We start from the raw sequence: 3651 nt of genomic DNA, 5'->3' as shown, positions 1-3651 counted from the left end.
TTATATTTCATTCCTGTTACCACCCCCACAGACAGCTTTATGTTTTGTTTCCAGGGATTGAACTCAGGGGCACTCGACCACTGAGCCACATCCCCAGCTCTATTTTATATTTTATTTAGAGATAGGGTCTCACTGAGTTGCTTAGCACCTTGCCATTGCTGAGGCTGGCTTTGAACTCAAGATGCTCCTGCCTCAGTCTCCCGAGCTCCTGGGATTACAGGTGTGCACCACCGCGGCCAGTAGCTTTTAAAAATTCTTAATATATTAATTATTTTTTCTATTGTAAAATCATGAACTCTTATTATAGGAAGTTCTGGGGGTGGGGTGGGAATATAGCTCAGTAGTAGAGCACTTGGCTAGCATTGAACCCTAGGTTCAATCCCCAGCACATGGCCATGAAAAAAAAAAAAAATTCTGGGAGGAGGATCAGAAAAGTGCAAAGAGGAAAATTAACCACTCCTAAAGCCATAATCCAGTGAGAACAGTTGTTAATAATTAAGTAGATTTGTTAGGCATGGTGACACATGCCTTTAATATCAGCTACTCAGGAAGCTGACGCAGGAAGATCCCAAGTTTGAGGTCAGCCTGAATAACTTAGTGAGACCCTGTCTCAAAATAAAATAAAAAAGGGTGTGGACGTAGCTCAGCAGCAGAGCACTTGCCTAGCATGTGCAAGGCCCTGGTTTCAATTCCCAGTACTGCTAAAAAATAAAATAAAATAAGGTAAATACTTTTATACTTTTTAAAATCTTTTTCTCTCTGCTCATATTTTGAAGAAAAATTGTATCCAACTATACATAGCTTACAATCTGAATTTTTATGTAACATTCCATGAAAATACTCCCTTGGTATCAAATCTTCTGTATCATTTCTGGTGGTAATGCAGTATTCCATTGTGTTGTTTCCTTATTTGATCCCCTATTGTTGGACATTGAGGTTGTTTCCAAATTTTCATTTCATTTTTTGGTTGGTTGGTTGGTACTGGGGATTTTTTCTTCTTTTTTTAATATAAAACGCTTCACGAATCTGCATGTCATATTTGCGCAGGGGCCATGCTAATCTTCTCTGTATCATTCCAATTTTAGTATATGTGCTGCCGAAGTGTGCATGGTACTGGGGATTTGATCCAGAGCTTCACACATGCTAGGCAAGCACTCTCTCACTGAGCTGTACCTCAGCACTTTGAAACTTCTTTAAGGCTTCTGACCTAGTAAGGGATGATACCTTGGGACCAGGTTGTCCAAATCAGAAGCCAGAGCCTCAGGTAATGTTTAGTCCAAGAGCAGAAGGTTGATTAATGTGGGACTGTGTGTGTGTGTGTACACACGTGTGCAGGGCGTAGAGGCTACCATTTTGTGAAGATGGTCGGGCACTGGGGATATAACTGTGTGGAGCTTCCTTGGAAATCAGAGGAACACTTGTCCCTTCCCTATTCCCTGCTCCCAACCACCCACTGGTGCTCCAGGATGCACCCTTCAGCATCTCCTTCCTTTCTGCATCCATGCTTGCTTTTTCTTTTCTTCTTTTTAATACATATTTTTTAGTTGTCAATGGACCTTTATTTTTTTTTTTTTGAGAGAGAGAGAGAGAGAGAGAGAGAGAGAATTTTAATATTTATTTTTTAGTTATCGACAGACACAATATCTTTGTATGTGGTGCTGAGGATCGAACCTGGGCCGCACTCATGCCAGGCGAGTGCGCTACCGCTTGAGCCACATCCCCAGCCCCAATGGACCTTTATTTTGTTTGTTTGTTCGTTCGTTCATTCATTCATTCATTTATATGTGGTACTGAGAATCGAACCCAGTGCCTCATACACGCCAAGCAAGCACTATACCCTGAGCCACACCCCCAGCCCTTATGCTTGTCTTAATGCTCCTTCCAAGCAAACTGGATGCCTTTTTTTTGGAGCGGGGGTGTCCAGCCAGCTGCAATCTGCCCTAAGCTGTGCCCCACAGCACTGAATGGGTCAGCTTTGTTTCCAAAACTAGATCTTGGCACCCCAGGAGGGGTCCAGCCTCCCCTTCCCTAACCCTCAGCATGGGAGGAGGACCAACTGGGGTTGCCTTGGGGAGGTGGCTGTTAGATGGGGGCGTACATGATAGAGGAACTGGATGTCTCCGTCCTCAGGGAGATCTTCAGATGACTCACAAGCCACCCGAGGGGAGCGAGGGGCTAGGAGATGAATGGATTGCAAACCAGAGGGAGGGGCGGAAGAGATGAGCTTCAGAGCCTTCATTGGCCCACGTCAGTTTCTCCCTGAACATCTGCAGTGCGTGGGGTTGAGCGATCCCACCGGGATAGGGGGGGAGTAGGGCTGGGAGGCTGGCTGACGTTTGCTTCCCGCCTGCTGGGCCGGCCCGGAGCAGTTCATGAATGACTCACCTCATTGTCAGGCTGATTCACTGCTCCGCTGGGGACTTGAGGGAGGGGGGTGAGGAGGCCCCATCTGTACGAATCACACGCACACACTCGCAGATGCGCAGGCAGGGCTCTAGCAGGGCCTTGTACCTGCGCAGGTACAGGATGGGTAGGCTTTCCGTGGTAAGAGAGAGGGGGATGCACATCACCTCGTGTTTGGAAAACAAGATTGAAGTTTCTGTCTACAGTGTACCGGTGACTATTTGCATTTAAATTAATTAAAATTAAATACAATTTGGCTGAGATTGTAGCTCAGTGGTAGAGTGCTTGCCTAGCACAAAAAGGCACTGGGTTCGATCCTCAGCACCACACCATAATAATAATAATAATAACGATAATAATAATAATAATAAGTAAAAGGTGCTGAGGTTGTGGCTCAGTGGTAGAGTGCTCTCCTAGCACATGGGAGGCCCTGGGTTCAAGGTTAAGCACCATAGAAAAATAAATAAAATAAAGGTATCATATCCAACTATAACTAAATAAATAAATAAAGGTATTGTGTCCATCTACAACTAAAATTTTTTTTAATTAAATACAATTGTATCTTTAGTTCCTTAATCTTTTTTTCTTCTTTCTTTCCTTTTTTTTTTTTTTTTGATTCCAGGGATTGAATCCAGAGGTACTTAGCCACTGAGCCACATCCTCAGTCCTTTTTTATGTTTTATTTAGAGACAGGGTGTTGCTGCCTCGCTATGTTGCTGAGGTTGGCTTTGAACTTGTCATCCTTCTGCCTTAGCTTCTGGAGTGGGAGCAACTGGGTTAACAGGCATGCACTACCACCTGATTTAATTCCTTAATCTTAAAACCACATTTCAGGTGCTCAGTCCAAGAGGCTAGTGGCTACTCTATTGGATAGGGTAAATAGAAAACATTTCCATGTACACAGATAGTTCTATTGGAGGGTTGGGGATATAGCTCAGAAGTAGCACTTTTGCCTAGAATGTGGAAATCACTGGGCTAAATCCTTAATACCTGAAACAAAACAGAAAGAAAGAAAGAAAGTGAGAGAGAGAGAAGGAAAGAGAAATTTAAGGTTCTTTTGGACAGTTGGTTTACATACACTGGCTACACACTTAGAATCCACAGCCTTCATATGTACAAAACCACATAATCAAAGCCACCCTCCCCCACCCCATATGCAGTGCACAGCCACATTTAATTTCATACAGTTACTCAACATGCAATACCCACCCACCAACATAGCCACACAAAACTCTAGGTATATATACA

General features: G+C 43.8%; 1 non-coding gene across 1 annotated transcript; it reads right to left on the bottom strand.

The window, feature by feature from the left end:
• Window positions 1-1002: 1002 nt before the first annotated feature.
• LOC114102058 (U6 spliceosomal RNA) lies at window positions 1003-1107 on the bottom strand. Its single transcript, XR_003584432.1, has one exon. It is a non-coding gene; the product is annotated as a U6 spliceosomal RNA (small nuclear RNA).
• Between the last annotated feature and the right edge of the window lie 2544 nt (window positions 1108-3651).

The sequence above is a fragment of the Marmota flaviventris genome, chromosome 17 (assembly GCF_047511675.1).
Source record: "Marmota flaviventris isolate mMarFla1 chromosome 17, mMarFla1.hap1, whole genome shotgun sequence".
In the NCBI taxonomy this organism is placed as follows: Eukaryota; Metazoa; Chordata; class Mammalia; order Rodentia; family Sciuridae; genus Marmota; species Marmota flaviventris.
The sequence above is the reverse complement of the archived record's forward strand: the minus strand, read 5'-3'. Positions and strand labels throughout refer to the sequence as shown.